Source organism: Vulpes lagopus, chromosome 2, assembly GCF_018345385.1.
Source record: "Vulpes lagopus strain Blue_001 chromosome 2, ASM1834538v1, whole genome shotgun sequence".
NCBI classification, from domain to species: domain Eukaryota; kingdom Metazoa; phylum Chordata; class Mammalia; order Carnivora; family Canidae; genus Vulpes; species Vulpes lagopus.
In genome coordinates, this window is record NC_054825.1 from 17,637,376 (window position 1) to 17,655,084 (window position 17,709).

The window sequence follows — 17,709 nt, forward strand, 5'->3', positions numbered from 1 at the left end:
TTCAGTCACTGCCAAATGATTTAATTCTGAAAGCTCTTTTCATTCCATAAAAGTTATGATTGCATTCTTTTTTTCTCCCCCAAGGTCAGATTTGTCAATTAAAAAGAAAAAAAACAAACAAACTAGTTTCAGGATGAAACTGGAATTCTTTTCCACTCACTGTTATTTCACTAACCACACAGGTCAGATAGTTCTTAGTATTTTAGTAGATGTTTTAAAACAAACTTTACGATGGCTAATGTTTAAAACTCTACTGTAAATGTACTGACAATTTACAAAGCTGAGAACCAGAGTGATATCTTACACCTCACCATGGAAAATGACTTATTGCCCAAAAACCACTCACAGATATTCCCATGCAGAGGAGTCAGTCCATATCGAAGGGGTTATTCTGCTTTGAAATAGAGATACGTATATCCTAAGAATAACCCCATGGAACAAATTAAAATTAAATTTGCCAGCAGTTTCTACTTCAGTAGTTTCTGAACTTAATTGTGTAAAAATATCTTGGTGCTGATTTGACGTTAATAAATTAAGACCATTAGAGATAGTCTTTCATTGTTGGCCTTCAACAATTGTCAATGACACTGTTTTCTGTTTGCATTTCCTCAAGCGTGTTAATGTATCTTTGTTTAGGCTCGCAAGTCGACCGGTCAATGTAAACACAGTCAATGAAACATCAGTACTGGAAGACAAGTCTACGGAGAGGACCTATGGAAAGACTATTGGTCTATTGCCAAGTATGTAGTTAGGCAACAGCACTGAAAGGCTACTTTAAAAAATTTTTTTATATGATGAATAAATTACGCTTTAAAAAATTCTCAAAATTCTTTGTTTTGCATACAAAGTCCATCCAGGATGGAGGTGGTCTGCAAGTTGAACTTAGTGCAATGTGGGTTATAGTCTTTGTTTGCAGTCTTAACTGGGGATTGTACCTTAGCTACCGCAGTTCAAGCGTAAAAATACTTTGTCTGTAATACTATATACTGTTGCCAGTGACCCTCTAAATCCTTGAACCAACTGTGTCTTCTGGTGTCACAGAAGATAATGCCAATTTATTGCAATGTGTGGCTTTTTTAACTGATTAAAATTAAGCCGTAAACACGTGACAATGGAATTAGCACATTTAGAGAGTCTGTTTTCCCACATCCCATTTTGCGCTATTGCGGCTGGTCCCGGCAACTCTACGCGGGTGCAATTTTAATGACTTTGCTCGGTTTTGATGTTCTTATGAAAAAAGCACTGCTTGGTGTTTGTGGAGAAGGTAGATATGGGGGCTGAAGAGCTGCGATTGGGAACATGGTGACATCGTTTCTGTTTTCCGATAGGATCGGTGTCATTTTCCTCTCAGCGATAAGACACCTCCACTGACAGTGCCCGATTAGGGAAAATTTTATTATAAAATTCACTTTTATTGAATGAGGATAGAGTGATAAACAGTTCAGCCTCAGGGAAGGAATAGGAACAGATTTCCTCCCTTTGCAAATTCCACCTTTTCCCTCTTCTCTTTCTCTCCCTTAAAGAGACGATTGTGTTTTAGTTATTATTAATGGTACAAAAGAGCTCCCTACAACATGTGATTGCTATGATAAAACTAGCTGAATCAAGAGACACTTAGATGTTGTTATAAAAGAAAATCTATTTTATATAGTTATATATATGCATACGCGCGGCGTGCACACACACACACACATACACACACACATCCTAAAAACTGCCATCTAAATCCTACTTCTGGAAGTTACCTGGTATTCGTTACTTAGGAAAAATATAACATCCTAAAAGAAAATCAAACTGAGGTACTACTGACTCTATTGTCCTAAATATGCTCAATTTTACTTACTCTCAGAAATAAACATTTGTTAAGCAGAATTGCAAGGTAAATATAAAGAAACAGAAGATCTTGGCCCTCTAATTCATGAACAAATACTAATGCATCAAGGAAGAATATGACAAAAATAACCACATTTGTTTTAAAATAATAAAACATTATTGCTTTTGAATTTTGGTAGTTTAATGATGATACTTTAAACCTCCAGTGTCCAGCAGTTATGTCTGTTTACTCCTGATAAACCAGGACTATTATGTATGACAACTATTTGAAAGGTCATCTGAGAAGCTGAAAAATAAGCACTTGATGTAATTTATTTTTTTAAAAATTGTTTTTCCCAAAGAAAAATTCATCAAATCACTCAGAATACTCCTCTGCCTTATGAAATAAAAAAATAGTGTCTCAGGGCTAAGCATGTCTAGTGATGTTGGTAAATTCTGGTACATTATAAATAAAGTTCAGTGATAGATTTTTATACTTTGGGTGTGTGTGTGAAATGTTGATGATAAAAACAACTCAAAACATATTCTTTATTGATGGAAAATACTTCTGAGGGGCAAATAAGAGATAGTAGTCTTTAGTTTATAATATTCTTCCAAATATTTCAAGGGTATCCCTAAATTTTCTCATTAAAGGCTTTTTTTTTTCAAGAATGCTTTTTCAAATGCTAATTATAAGCATGATCTATTTTGGTGTACAATTCCCTATATTATTCAAATAGATTTTTTTCAGTTACAGTGATCAGAGAATCATATTAAAATATCTTATTCCCTTTAGAGTTAAGCTTCTAAATTTGCCCCCAAAAAGCCATTCTCCAAAATCATTGCTATGAACTGAAGATGCTTACAGCTGAAAGTTGAATAATTTAAGTATTTATCTTTATAAGCAGCAAACAAGAAACAGTTACATGCTTTGCTCATCACATAATAAAGAGGAAAACTGAGGCTTACACAGCAACAAAGCCACTATTAGCAAATGCTCCTTAGTCCAAGCCATTTCTTCCCATACTTGATTCAGGGTCTCAGTGAAACAAACATTATATCCAAAGTCATGATGAGTCCACGTTATTATACTGCAACCTAACTTCACTATTAATTTTGTAGCCTAGAAACAATGACCACAGTGAACTTAGGAAATTATAACTGGTAAATAGTGGAGAAAAACAAAGCTTAACAACTAAAGTACGTAGTGAATGAAAAAGGGAATCCAGACTCATTATTGGCTTAAAATCTTTACCACCAAATGCTTATTCATGGGTACGCACCAGCTGCATGGTGGATTGGCTTAAGTAAGGTATACTTTTCTTAATTATCACTTTGCTGAGTAAAATGTAATGTTTTTTTAATGTGCAAAATGTTATTTTGGCGAGAACTACTTGAATGTAGTAAGAATTTCAACGCAATGAGAGACAGATAGAACTAATTCCTAAGATGTCACAAAGCCACAGTAGATCTCCTTGAAAGCGGTCTGGGAAGAGGCTATGATTATTGTAATGTTTAAAGGTTAGTGAGGAACTTTGGAAATAAGCATTTTTCTTTGTAATGAAAAACGAGCTGTCCAATTCTTTCAGTTACTCAACAAAATGCCCCTCAGGAAGCTTCCATTCTTGTGCAGAAGTGAGTTATGGATTATCCTTATTTACAGTCAATGCTATGAGGGAGGAGTCTGATAAGACAGGAGGGCAAAGCTGCTTTAAATGGAGTGGTCAGTAGAATCTTCTCTGAAAAAGTAATATTAAACTAGAAACCTAAACAATGAGAAGGTGCTTACAGAGAAGAGAGATACACAGTATCCAAAATGTGAATGTACCAATATATATGTTTTTAAAAGGTGTTTCTAGAAAGTTGCATCTTAACTTTTATGAAAAAAATCAGTGAGCATTCTAAAGACTTTATTGTTATTAACATAAATCCAGTAATAAAATGTCTTCAGGCAAAGAATTCTGAGTAGAAAATCTGTATATATTAAAATACACCACTGACTGTAATTTTTCCAATTAAAAAGGCACCTCAAGACCATACTTTCTTTAAAACAGACTCATCATGGCCAGTTACCCCTATCTGGGTCACTAGAGAACCAATGACAAAGTAGTTTGTTTGTTTTTTACTCTCCTATGTCTTACATGCTGTACCCATTTCTTGGGGTACCCATGAGCACATTCACACACATATGCATGCCACACACATCTATGTATTAATGTGCCTACTCTGGCAAATCAGTGCTGTATAAAATGGAATACCTTTTTCACTTCAGACACTATTACGAGTCCTGTTTTCATCTACTCAAATTTTTGTTTTTCTCACAGGACCCTCAGCAGAGGCATCCAAGTCTGGGGAGCATGAATGTTTTTCTGTTCTCTGACCAGCAACATCTAGAATGGCTGTGTGGATCTGTGTGTTCTGAATTCACATTTTATTGATATAAGCACCAGTCTTTCCTAAGAGGGCTGCCTGATTGGTTAGTGGAAAATGGATGGAATGAAGGGAGGAATAGCTGATAAAGAGATAATCCACTGTGGCACCATGGCCATGCAGGATTGTGGCACTCGGGGGTGCATGCAGGGTTGGGGGAAAGGACGAAGGGCTCCTTTCTGTTGTTGCATTTGAAGTAGGAAGGAGGCCTGCAGTGAGCAAACTTCAGATGTAAAGAACAAAAGGCCAGGTTTTCCCCTTACACCATCGCTCTACCTTTTTCTCAACACTGACTAGATGATGAGGTCTCAAGCTGAAGCCCTACAGAATTCCATTTTGACAGCCTATATTCATTAGTCAAGTTTATCTTCCAGACATATTTTTATTCTGTATAAAACAATTCAAATGAAGCAACATTGCCCATCCATAGTTGGGGAACATTTAGAAGTATCTCCATTCTTTACAGATGGATCAGGGTACATCAGTATATCCAATATATGTCATATGTTCATCCAAAATCTTAAATCATTTTAAAAAAGAAAACAAAAAACTTGTGGTCAATAAATATGAATATCACATTTGTCAATTTGACATTTTTCCCCCTGTTCCTCTAAAGGAATAATTTGGAGAGGAAGGTACTTCCTAAGCTGATGGTGGATCTGAGGATGCCAGTTACGGGAGCACTTAAGCGCCCATTGGCACAGCAAGATTCAAAGCCCTGGTAGGCTTCAAAGAAACACTTTTTTTTTCTTCTTCTAGAACTCTTTGCTTTCTAGTAAAGCTGCAACCACAATGTTCTCTCTCTTAATGCCACCATAAAAAATCAAAACACTTTAAAACAAATTGATGTACTCTTTAATACAGTCATCACATCATCACAGGACCCTTGCACCCTGCGTGGCGACAACCGTGGGGATGCATACCACACATCTCTCTCTTTGTTGCCTGCTTCAATGCTTAAAGAAAAATGGAGAGAGAGTGTGTGTCTCTCAATCGAGATATGGGCACCTTTGATTGACAAGACCTAATCAGCTTATCTCTACACTAATAGAGTTGGGGCCTGTGGAGCTGGTATATGCCCAGCACCGAGTGAACTTTCCCTAGCCCAAGCCTTACCGGCCAGGTCTCAGGCTCTGCTTCTCAAAACTGATACAAATCAGTTCTTAATGGGTTATTTTCATCTTGATAAACCTCCATAGTCTTCATTCATGATGGCATTAGAGTCAGTTCAGCTGGATGAATTGTCTAAAGTGATGGTTACATGATAAGCCTATGGTACGAATTCATATATATTGACTCAATAAGCTATCTCTTCCAAGCTGCCTGTAGGAAGGAACTTCTTCTGAATTATTATTCATTTTTTAGGTTGCTATTCATTGAAGGGAATGGCTTCTTTTTAATTAAAAAATGACAGGATCCTATGCATATTAGGTAACAAGCAGATCCCTTTAATAATTTCTGCTGCCTAATACTATTAGAAGATGCTCAATTCCTTGGGATGGAGCCAATGCTGACACAACCATAATCTGTCTCTACCATTCCAGAATCTTGTGACACTAATTTGCTCATCTCAGACACCCACTAAACATGTCTTGATTAATTGGTGGGAAAAAAAGAACATAAGGCCAGGAAACACACACATGAACCAGAGTTTTTGGGGGTGGGAGAGGGTGCATACACACAAGCATGTACACACACTTCAAGTTTACTTGTAGAAAGTTCTCTGAAACTAAGGACTTTCCACATAATTTAAGAACAATGCCTTTATTCTTATCTGTTTGCAATTGCTATGTAAAGGCAAAACTCAAGCCCTGAGGTATAAATAAAGTTAATAAAGGACCAGATACTTCTTCAACTACACAATGGAGACCTGGAACAGAAGTTCCTCTTTACATGTGCCACAGTGAGAGTGTAATACACCGTGTACATTTTGATCTTAACTTTCATATGCAGTTATCCAAAGAGAGAGAGAGGGTCACTGGATAAAGCAAGCTTCATAGAAAGAACTCCAGTAGCGGAGAGACTTTTTGAAATGATAACAATTTCCCAAGAATGAAAAAAATATATATAAATTTGTCCCTTTCACCATACATAAATGGTCATTAAAACCATTCAGTAATGCTACTTCCAAACTGCAATTTACCTTAAGTCTTATAATCACTTGTATAAAATGAGACAATTTTAAAACACATCCCAAAATGAAGTTTTCTACAGATTATAGAAAATCTTGAGCAATATTTTTTTCATTCAGATTGTGGTCTTCATGCTGTAATTGCCTTATACAAAATCCACTCCAGCCTTATCATTCAATATTATCTTCACTGCTGAACATCGGAAGATAATTTTGCAATAAAATTTAATTTACAGAGCTTATTTTCCACTAATCTCCTAGCAGAGGAAAAATGAAACATGCCAAGGTACACACTCCAAGCTATGACCCTAATAGTATTTTTTATTTCTGGAATAGTAAGACCCCAAACATATCAGTTTTATCATATTGAAATGCTGGCATATTTTAATTGTCATAACTTTGTATCCAAGAAAAGGAAATAGGCTATTAGGACCATGTATGAAAATAAGCCTCTTCAAGTGATAAAGTCCCCCTGGGGAAAGCTTTTTTTCCATAAGAAAGGAAATACTTAATATAAAAATATGAGGCTGGTAAAGGTATTTTATTTCAAACTATTAATATGCCAGCAATAGTCAACAATACTTGAGATTTTTAAATAAAAAATTAAATCTACTAGCGATAAATAGGGACTGGATATCAAGATTCAGTTTCCTGTATAAAATGACAAAGGTAAGCTTGTCACCTCTAAGGCTCATTCATTCCAGCTCTCAAATTTAAAATCTTAAAGGTATAGATGCCATGCGAACTTTAGAAGAGTAAATTAATAGTTGAAAGTTTACTTCTACAGGCCATTTGGCCTCTATTTATCATTTATATCCTAGAAATCCTTCATCTTTTGAATAAAGCTCTTTTTTTAAATAAATATTGAGAACTCCATGACAATGAACTAATATCACAAAAGAGTGTAAGATATAAGCCAATCCTGTCACTCAAAAATGAAATAGCTTCATTTTTTGTACTGCTGCAAAATACTGAAAGGATTCTTATTAAAACTCAAATTCTTCACCAAAATGGTTACATATTTTTTAAAAAGATTAATTACCATTAATGAGTGAGAGATTAGTGCTTTAAGCCTGGAATGAATGAGACTACCACTTCCTAAACCAGATTTAAATCTCTCTGCCTCTTTTTAAAGTTGTATCATAACAAGGCCAAAGTGATACTGAATCATTTATGAGGTTTTTAGAGTTGAAATATCAGAGTCATATATGTGCAGAAGTATTGTTCTGACATTTGAATTTCAGCAATAGGCAATTCTGAGACATTTCAAGTTATGCAAAACTTGACATTTCCATGTTAATATACAAAACAATGATGATGTGAAAAGCCACTTCTCTACCAATACTTAAAACTTAAACACTTAATAAAACTTTAGAAGCATAGGCCTCTAAAATTCAAACCCACACAAGAAGTACTTATAAAAGCTTTCAATGTTTATCCATATAAAAAGTACCTGCTGAACATTCATCTGCATTGATCTTTTTTATTTATACTTTTATGGAAAAGCAGAAAACATTATTAATTGCTTTTCAGACCACTTATTTCCAATTTAACTTTCTCTCGTTCCTCATATATACACGTCAGACTATTCCTGTCATGAGCTATAGATCATTTGAATTGCTTCTAGAGTGCTAAAAACTACATTAAATAAAATACAATTAAGTACATTTCACTTTCCTGAACAGCATGAATCTCAGCCAGCTGTAATTTTATAAGAAACTGAAATGAACCACTCACGAATGCCCACCATGCCCAATGATTATCTCCTTAAACACCAAAACTAAAATGTTTTGACAAGATGATCTCTTGGTAGAAACAGTAAAGACATTTTTTTTTAAAAGGCTGAAATAAGTAAGGTAATAATGAAGAACAAAATGTATAACATTTTCAAGCTGCAAATTAACAAGCAGATATTGACTTTTCTTTGAGGTCAATAACAGCTCTTATTGATCTAAAAAGTTAATACCCACTAAGGTCAATATAAGATCTCAAGGGTCAACAAATCTGGATTCGAACTTCCACTTTCTTTCACATATAAATATTGCTGAAATGGGTACAATTGTGTGTGGAGAAATCAAGAAACATCACTATGATGCTGGAATAAACCAAAGAAGTATAGTTCTAAAAGTCAGTCACTGTAGAATTTTCAGACATTGACCTTAGATGCAAATCCTAGTATTATACAATTTGGAGAGAGAAACAAAAATAATAGGAAAATTATGTTTTTACAACTGTTTTGTCTCTTCGTGGTATGGACATATGGAATCTCTTTCTTTTTCTTTCTCTAGCTGTATGTTTTGAGAAATTATGATGTGAAATGACTTTCAAGAATATATTTGAGGCATTTTTAAATCTAGGTATTTTTTTTTAGCTTTAAAATTAAACAGTAACATTTTGGGAGATTCAAACTGGAAAAATTACCATCTTACTATTCTTACAAAACTGTTTCTATTGTCATCGTATAGTCTGTTTTGTTTTTCTTAACGGAAAAAGAAAAAAGTATAGACTGTCATTCTTGTAATAAGCAAAATGGTCTACTCCCTGCACATCATAAACAGGGCACATGCAGATGAACCACATGAACACTGGGACCATGTCCCAATAATGTATCTTTTACTTCCTGAAGCTATAAAATAAAGTGATTTATTAGTCTGATCTTTTTTGATAGCCAAATAAAAGTTCACATTGTTCTTTTAAGAATGACTAGAAGCATTGAGGGAGGGAGAGCAAAGAAAGGGGAGCAAACATTCCTGGGGCATTTCCAGTGCCACAATCTGAGCCAGATGCTTTAAACAGACATGGGTTCTGTCAATTACTGGGAAGGCCCTGTTATTGACACTGGTGATATAAAAGTTCAAAAGGAGAGGCCAGGTCTGCAGCAGTGGCAATATTATACTATGGCTATTGAGCAAATATGAAGACCACTATGATTACAATGTACTTAAGGAAAAAAAAGTAAACTCATTTTAGGACAGTTTTAGATTTGCAGAAAAATTACAATAGTATAAAGAGTTCCCATATACTTAACACCTACTTTCTCATAATATTAACCTCTTACATTACTATAGATTTGCCACAGTTAATGAACTAATATTGGTAAGTATTATCAATTAATGTCCACATTTTCTTCATAGTTCCCTCATTTATGTCTAATGTCCTCAGACGTTTGTCTGATGCTTCAGGATCCCACCCAGGCTAGCAAAGTTACATTTAGTTACCATGTCTCCTTAGGTTCCTCTCAGCTCTGACAGTTTGCACTATTCTTTAAGCACATACTTTAGAAGTGGTATAATAAATAAATTTGCTGACTTGTGTCTATTGTCAACACATGGATGAAAATACATGCAGCAGAAGTATCTTTTTTTACAGATCTAAGGAATATAAATTTGAGAAGTGAACAGAGATAAATGCTTGGTAGAAAAGAAAGCAAATGATATTGACTCTTTACTGTGTCTATTAACAGAATATACGTAAGAGAGAAAATGTCATTTGTCACAAATTCTCGAAGATCACATGCACTGACCTGACCCATAAGCCATCTCCTCCTCCACCTCTCCCCATTATGTTCTACTAGCCAGGGTTTTAACTGATTGGATTATGAGGAAGTAAAGTGGGCAAGGAATACCTGATATGGCAGAGGGTAAGCTCCTCGTCTATACTGGTACAAAGTAGTGATTAGAAAGTGGTTATCCAGTTGGAAGTAGAGGTCCTAGCCCCCTCACATTTTGGTGGCACAATCCAACGAGTCCTTGCCAGTGGAATGTATGCAAAATCAATGTGTGTCACTTGGTGCCTATGGAGCTTTAAAAGCAGGAGTGCCTTCTTCTCCACTCTCTCTTTGCCTGGTTGCTGGCAAAATGTAGAGGACTCAAAAGCCTCTAAGTGGGGCAGAGCCACAAAGTGGGAGAAGCCTGGTTTTCTGAAACATTGCCTGAAAGGCCATCTGCTCACCAGGAAGGAACACTTACGCTGGATGTTCCCAAGAGTGAGCAATAAGTTTTACTACCTCCAGTCACTTGGGCATTGGGTTTTATTTGTCACAGCAGTTGGAGTTATTATATAAAGTAGCACAGGTGGAAACTACCATTTCTGAATACCTATGATGAACTGAACATGCAATGAGTGTTTTATAAGGTTTACCTCACTTAAATCTCAGAACAACCTCAGAACAATCTAGAAGACCTGCAAAGATTTTGTAGATTAGGAAATGAAAGGCTAAGGAATTTACCCAAGTTCTCCTGGCAAAATATGTGGTAGAACCAAGATTTGAACTTGTCTAGTTACGAAGCTCCATGAACATTCCATTTTGCTTCACTTCAGGTGAAAGACAGGTGATCTGACTTGATTCTTGGATTACAAAATAATTCTTCCGCATTTTATATGCATGAGTATTTTTAGCCTCAAAGGAGAGCAAAAATTGTACACATGTTCTCCTTACTTTTTATATGGTAGATAGGAAGTCCTCATCTACAAGGGGTGGGGATGAGGCAATTACTTGGCTTAAATGTATTAACATTTTCCAGATCAAGACGATGTTATACAAAAATACAGGATGTTATACAAAGATACACTTCACCTTTGTAACCTGCTGATACTCTTACAGTGTTTAATTTGAGCACAGTCCAACAACACAGGGAGGGCAAGAAAGAACTGTTGCTCCATGAGGTATATAGTTAACAAAGAGAGAACAGAAGGACTGACTTGTTCTCACAACAGTCTGAATTTAAAGAACTATATGGGGTGTGCATTCTACAGGAAGCCCAAGTAGGAAGAAAAATGAAACACTGTACCTTGCACACAGCAATAAAAATGAGGGGTCTCATTGTAGTAAGAGAATTCACAGCTGGCAGGCAATATCAGGGAGGCAATAAGATATTTGGTCCATCTTCATGCTTAGCTTATAGGGTCATAGTGTTTGTTTTTTTTTTAAAGGTCTCTTTTTTATATTAACAAAGTCACTCCAGTCAATTTCTTTAACTCAACCTACATGAAAAATTTGGATGACATTGTAAAAGTTCTATGCTAACACCAGTGAAAAAAATTGGTGCATCCTTTAAATTTGTGTAGCTTTCTTATTATGACAGTTTTGTTTGCTTGTTTCTTTGTTTAAATAATAGGCCTTAATCATCAACAAGTCACTGCATAGAGCATTGAACATTATAGATAATTATTAGATAATTTATAGACATTCAAATGAGGATGAAGGAAACAAAATACTGATTCCTTCATTAAACCAAATGAAACTTAATATCCACTCTGGCTGGTAAAAATAGATAGCAATAGTATTCAGGGGAACAGTCTACTAAGTCTGAACAAATAATTTCCATTTCAGATAAATTAATTTATCGATTGATAAAATGAGATAACAGATATAAAAGTAGTCTGAAAATTTCAAAGTAGATTATACAATGTTATTCTTAATATTAGCATTATTATTTTCAGCACATAATACAAGGTTAAAAACTACTAAAGTTTATAATTCAAAGCATTAAGAAACTTCGTAATGTACTAAAAAATAATTACACATCTGACAATTAGAATGGATAGGCTAATTGGCAGGATTACTGTGAAATAATAAAAAGTTTGAGGGAAAATGTTTTTAAAACAAATGTTATCACTTTCAAGTATACTTAATAACTAAGATGAATGTTAGCTATGTCATAGGACACACTGTAGAAGTCTTCATAAGCCACATATTTGCCCTGAAGCCTGATTTTGCTCATGCTTTACCCACTTCATCTTGCTCACTCTGCATTCTCTGTATTTATTCTATAAGATCCACCTTTCCCAACACAATGAAATGGACTTAATTACTCCCTGCCTTGCTTTTAAAACAAAATGTCCCCGTAGATGTTTTGCCAAGATATTTCCCCTTATGAAAGAAACTTTGTACTCTAAGTGCCTAGGACAGTGCCAGGGTCTGCTTCTTTCTAAATTACATAAAAACCATTTTTCCTTTCGGGTGAGTTGAGTATCTCCCCTATCCTACTCCCAAATACAATATTGCTAATAATATTAATTTAAGTCAGTATTTCCTTGCTCTTTTAGAGATCAGCTTAGCTTAGTCCAGGTCTAATGAACCCTAATTCTAATTTCTTAGGACTCCAATAATTGTTTTCTGAACAAATGTAAAGGCTCCAGTGCGCTCTTTTCCATACTACAAATAGCACTGGGAAAGGAAATAAAGAAAATTAGCTCCATTTTAAAGGTGTACTTTATGTGGACATAAATATCAACCTTTCAATGTGGACTGGAACCATAGGCAATTGATCGTGATGGGACTACCAACATGGAGGGTAATGGGAGGATTACTCAACAACATGCTTGGTTTTCCTCTGAAAGGAACAGTCTTCAAAAAGCTTCCTTGTCTGGCTTTAGGGTGGTTTCGTCTCTCTAAATAAATAGATATTTATTTAACTATGACTTAGAGTTTATACCTCAAGATGCAAAAGGGCAACATAGTGCCATACATGAATGATGACCCACCATGACAGTCTCTTTGATAATAACTTGACTTGGAAAAATATATTCTTCAATAAAAAAATTATTTTTTAATGTTGACTTTGTTCTCTTACGGCAACGCTGGAAAACATTGTAGCCCAACAGGAAATACAGGCGAAAGCTTCAAATGTAGAGCACACACAAAAAAGACATTTTAAAAGCTCATGTCCATCAAGTTTCCCACTTGATATAAGTCGTACACAAAGTCTTAGTCCAATGTGAACCCATGCTGTGAAAATTCTGTAGCACCCACCTCAGAAAATTCTGTTAAATACATAAACACCGCTGAAAAGAAAACTTCTGGGCACTAGAAGTCAGACTCAAAGGGAAAATAAACCTGATTAAAAAAAATCCCAAGGAAAGTTATATAAGTACAGTGCAACAAGGTCATAAGCTTAACCGTCCTTCACTGTAATATTTGAAAGTAAATTGGCATTTTAGCGATCTGCTTTGGTCGTCATTCTTTTTCTCAACTCACAGAGATGCAACAGAATAAGAATGGCTTCACGTGTATCTTACAAACCAAATGGAAAAGTGATAGGCATTATGGGGTAAGACACCTTTAAAAATGAGTATAATACTTTTTAATGGATTAAAAATGAACCTATGAATTCACTTGGACCACCTAAGGAGAAGGTTCTCCAAATAGGGAAAAAATGACAACCTTTTCTTACTACTATGGAGCTCACCAATATTTCAGAGAACCTCACAAAGTAAATTTAAGTGTAACTTGAAAATGTTCTTCAAGAGCTTCACCCAAATGACAACCTCCTCTGTTCTTTTCAGAGCAAAACCACAGCTTTTTGAGACGTAAGACTTTAATAGGGTTGTAATTATAAAGTAAGTGATAACTACACATTAAAAGTGATTATTTTACCACCGGGTAAAAACTCTTATAAACTCACAGGACATGGTCAAGTAATTCTTATTGGCATTTTTAAAAATGCATTTTTAAGCAAAGGTATCTTTATGATTCTGAAAGTATAACCACATACTCCACCAGCCAAAATAATGAATAGAGAAACTTCTTTCTAGCAATCATTTTTTCTGTCAAAAAGTTTAACATTTCTACAGGAAAATATTTTCTCTAATATATATACATACGCACTTGGATAAAATAGATGGTTAGGATCAACCCAAATTTATAATCCCACATTCTGTTCCTATACTGTAGAACAACATAAAGTGTTAATTTGATATTGTTGCAATAATGTGGACATAGCAATGCCTTTCTAAGTTCCAATCTGTGCCTAAACAAAATACTTAAGTTAAAAATCAGAATCAGTGTTTATAGGCATAACATTGTGTACTCAGATAACCCAGGACTAGGATATCTTGTTTTTCTAGTTCTGCATCCCTGAAGCATCTGACACTCAGCAGAGCTCAATGAAATCTTGTTGAAAACGTGAAATACAATGTGTACCTTCTTTTATATAATGTATATCACTCCCACTAATATTACCGAATCTGAAATTTATTCTTCTCCCAACTGATAACAGCTCTAAGAGCAAGAAACATACAGTTAATACCTTTTGGATCTATTTTCCCAGAAGTCTTATAAATGGCGTACTAGTAAATGGAGAGAGAGAGAAAAAAAACAACTTTCTTTTATTTTGTGCAGGAGATATATTTGCTCAGTTTCAAGCTAGCTTAAAACTAGCTTGAAACTTCAAAAATAGTTTTATGTACTACATTGTATTATTGTGCATTGTTTTACCCATCAATCTTCCTGTAGATGATAAAGTAATACATTCAATGATTTATATTTCTGAATAAAATTATTACACTGTACCCAGCAATGAACACCCAAAATATTTCTTGAAAAGAAGGGAAGAGTAGAGGAAGGAGAAAAAGAGAAGAAAGAGGTTAATATGAATGATGAGGAAGAGGTAGAAGAGTAGGGAAATGTCAGCAGACATGGGAAAAACTAAAATGATATAGAAAATGACTGCCTTCAGTTTGATAAAAACCTTGTTTCACTAGATACTTCCAAGACTGATTAAAATTTCAAAATGAGTTCTATAGTGAGTTGATCAAAATATAATAATAAGGTGAGTTGAAAGACAGTATCAAGAACCAAAAGACAGAATGTGATAAAGCTGCAGTATTGTGGTCTTATACTTTGTAATGCTCCTATAACCCCATGAAACTCTCTGGAAAACTCCATCAGGAGTTCAGCCAAGACTCTGAGACAATTAAAGATACAAAGGAAGGGACTTTATTATCTTAAATGCATTTGTTCTAATTCTTTTAAAAGTTTCAAACATGAAACACATCTTGCTTGACTTTTAAAAAGGTAAGCTGATACTTGATTGCTTTTCTTATATGAACTCTTAAAAAAAAGATGTAGGCAAAGAGGAGAAACAGTGGTGTACATAAGATACCCTATCCTCATGAAAATGCTATAAGTCTAAGAATTATTTGTTTTCCAGAAGAAAAAAAAAGTATTCCATATGTTTCTCTGGCTTACTCTATTAGGTCAAATAAATTCGGATTTTGGTAAGATATAATCAAAAAGCAAAAACAATCAACACATCAAGTAAAACAGGCCTGTGGAAGTATATTCCTAAAATGGGGAATATTTGCAGCTTAAAATTAGGTTAACTATTACAGAGAACTGAAATATTGAAATTGAAGTAAAATCTATTTTTTTAAATTAAAAAAATTTGTAAGGGGTATAAACTTTGGGAAAAGGGTACAAAATTTCAGTTGTAAAATGAATATGGCCTGAGGATCTAACAATGGTGATCATAGTTGATAACACCATATAGTGTTATCATAACTGGAACTTGCTATGAGAGCAGAATTTAAATGTTTTTACAACGAGAGAGAGAGAGAGAGAGAGAGAGAGAGAGAGAGAGAGAGAAACACACAAGAGTCTTCATAGAAGAAGAAAAAGAAGAAAGAAAGAAAAAGAAGAAGAAAAAGAATGGCACTCCCAAGAAAACCCTTAAACATATATGGAAGAACCCGTTATATCATTTCTACAACAAATAAGGATTAGATAGAAAATATTTCTTTTATGAAAATAACATAAATACATAACATGTGTATTGTGGTTACTCAGAAAATCTATCTTTGCATTTCCCTAATGAAATAAGACACACAGGAAATTGTGATAAATGTATCACTTTTTTAAAAAATGTAAGTAGTGCTCAATATAGGGAAAAACATAGGAGTTTTAATAATTATTTACCTTACTTTGTTTAGGAAAATGTGAGTAGGCATTACTTGGCAACTAGAATAGCTAGTAACCTATCCGGTAACCCAAAAGAGACTCATTATGCCACCAGTATTAACAGACACACCATATGGATTACTTCATAGGGATTGTAGGTGTTAACTATACATGGCTAGCTGCCTAAGTTTCTGCATACATGTTCAGATATGTATATCTACACATGTATAGGAGATTCAGTGACATGACCTTTATTCAGTTTAAACAGACACAGACTAACTGCTAACCCTGGAGAATGGATATCTAATTAAATTTTGATTTAATCTTGGCTGATCTTGTTAAAATGCAGATTCTGACTCAGTAGATGTGAAGTGGGACCCAAGATTCTACATTTCTAACAAGCTCCCTGGGGATGTTGCTGGTCCTGATCCCCACTTTGGGTAGTAAGGAACTAACCCATTACTCTTTACACCAATAGAAAATTAAACAAAGTAGTAATATATGTTTACATTCAGAACCTACCTAAAGTGAAGATTTCTAGAGAAAAAGACACGATACTTTGATGAGATAATTTACAAAATCTTTCTACATACATTATTTAATTCATGCCTCTCATAAACTCTAGGAAATAGGTATGATAATCATAATTTTTCAAATGAAATATTATCACAAACCTGGTTTTAAGCACAGATTTATAATTGCAGTGGCCATCACCAACAGCCCAGTGAACTGGCCGTTGTCTAATGTAAAGTCCAACCAGGTGTAAGGACTAGTAAGTCTCTATTTGAGGGGGGCGTGATATCCTTAAGGAAGAATCTTTGGAATCTCATGCCAATTGTTTAGGAAATTAAGGACAAATTTCAAGCTCCTTGCTCCTGAATGGCTTTAAAAATGATTTATAATTTCCTTGTTTCCATTACTTTGCCACTCTACCCCTATAATCCCTGATTTCCACAACACAGATCAAGCCACTTGTCTGCTGAAAGCTCTCCAATGGCATCATACTCTAAGAGTCAAATTCAGGCTCCATCCCATGCTCTGGGACCCCAGAGAATCTGTACTTTACCTGGCTCTGACCTAATCATGTACGATACCCCCTTGTTGACTCTGATGCAGCCATATGGGTCTTCTTTCCATATGCCTGAATACCCCAAACACCTTTTCATTTTAGAGGCCTTGTGTTTACTTTTCCCTCTTGGAATCCTCTGCTCCAAATCTGCTTATTGATGGCACCTTTGTACTGTTCAAGACTCAGGTTGCAAAGCACCTCTCTGGGAGGTCTTTCCTGACTAGCTAGTCTAAAGTAGCCTTCATCAGTAACTTTTTAATACCCTGCTTAATTTTGCCACTATCTTAACTGTACTAGTCTATTCATTCATTAATTTAACAAAATTTCTGTCTCATTTTGCCCCCAAGTCCTATCCCCATACATAAGCTGCTTGGGAACAGGGACCTTGGCTATCTTGATTACTACTGTATCACAGCACATGGCACACAGTTTCCAATAGTAGTTTCAGAAAAAATTATGTGAAAGGAAGTTAATAGATGTGAGAAAATGACGTATTTTTACTACAACAGATCAGCTTGGAAAACCTAGGTATGTTAGACCCATTCATATCTAAGTTTTGTCTATTGGTTAAGGGCATGAAGTCAGATA

At 35.0% G+C, this 17,709-nt stretch overlaps 1 protein-coding gene across 10 annotated transcripts in view; it reads right to left on the reverse strand.

The window, feature by feature from the left end:
- The window catches only part of VTI1A (vesicle transport through interaction with t-SNAREs 1A), a 349,002-nt gene that overhangs the window by 236,063 nt on the left and 95,230 nt on the right, over window positions 1-17,709 (reverse strand). The window lies entirely within an intron of this gene.